We start from the raw sequence: 1,680 nt of genomic DNA, 5'->3' as shown, positions 1-1,680 counted from the left end.
AAGTAGGCCCTGGGGTGACTCTGGTACACTTCCAGGCTTGTGACACACCCACACTATTCTCAACTTAGGATAGCATAAGGCTGAGAATGGTGATACATGTAGTCAACTTGTATACTAGACATATCTGAAATGAAGAGCTTATACGCCTAGAACTTACCCATAGAGTAGAGATAGATTGCAGGATTTTAGTGCTCAACATGCAAAGACACAATCCACTTTTTCCCAACCCCTTACTTACAGCAGGTCATTCATGAAGTAGAATGTTACTACTAAGAGGCAAATGAACCAGCCTCTGCCTTCAACCTTCCCAACTCCAAAGGGCCTGATGACAACAATGGCTCTAATTTGGGTAGATGCATAGGGGTAAATGTTCTTTGTGCATCTGGCCATTGTGTTAATGAGACAAGGAATCTGAATGTGTAAACACGGATGTAAATCAACGCAGAAAGATGCTACCTGGACATAACATATATCTTGTAAGTTCTAAGTGAAATTGATGAATGAAGAAGTGAAAAGGGTGGAGCAGTTCAACACCTCACCTGGACAGAACAGGTATCTTGGAAGGTCCAAGTAGTGAACTTGATAGATGAAGAAGGGAACAGGGCGGAGTAGTTTGGCACTTTACTTGGAGTTGGTACCAGGTATTAACAAAAGGGGATTTGTAAAAGGCAAGGGGTGAGACACAGCAAAGACCGGTATGGGAACCCCCTATGAGAGGATCAGCAACAACCTTGCCATTATCATAATGGAGTACCAACAAAAAAAAAATCAGCCCACTTTGTGTAGACAACAATATTGTAGCCTGATCTCAAACTCCTGTTGTTTCCACCTCCATCAAAAAAATTGTCAGAATCAAATTGTTCCATTCTCATCCATCCAGACACTAAATTTTAAACCTTAAAAATCAATACTGTGATTATACAGTCATAAAATATTGGTATAATCAATTCAGTCTCAATACACAACACTTCTCAATTTGTTTTTCAATTGCAATTTATTCTAATTTTTAAAATCTATTTCTACATTTTTCAAAGCCCACTCACCATCCCTCTTTGTCAGACCAGGAGTAATTGTAAGGTTCGTGAGAACCTTCACTGAGGGTCCGGATAAGTTTCCGGCTCGACTTCTCGAGAGAGCACTTAACTAGGAACTTCGTTATGTTTTGATTACGAAACTAGCTCCAGAAAGTCCAAAGTAAGCTCTCTGAGGAGTCCTCGAACAGATACAAAGAAAGAACTAGAATGAAATGATGAAAAGGGGTCATAAACGTACCTAGCTCCAGAAAGTCCAAAGTAAGCTCTCTGAGGAGTGAAGACTTTCCGAAGCCGGGTGATGACAAAGAAGATATAGTGGACCCCGCGTAAACCCATACATCAATACCCATACTGGCCGTACCTATGTGTACTCCTTACACCCTCCCCTCCTAAAAATAAATCCTCCTCTTTAATGTGAAACCATTGAAACAAAATAACCAAGAAGAAAAAAAATCCAAAAGAAATGAAAAAAAATTGGCATAACTCGCCCCTAAAATTTTTGACCATGACGCGTCCTGAGAAATTAAATAAGTAAAAAAATGAATTCCAAAGATGTGAGAAAAAAAAAGAAAAGAAAATTTGTTGCCTTCGTAATAAGATAAGATTAAATTGAAAATAAAGTGTGAATTGTTTATTGTTGATGTCA

Source organism: Melampsora larici-populina (genome assembly GCF_000204055.1).
Source record: "Melampsora larici-populina 98AG31 unplaced genomic scaffold MELLAscaffold_40, whole genome shotgun sequence".
NCBI classification, from domain to species: Eukaryota; Fungi; Basidiomycota; class Pucciniomycetes; order Pucciniales; family Melampsoraceae; genus Melampsora; species Melampsora laricis-populina.
This window is presented reverse-complemented; position numbering follows the sequence as displayed.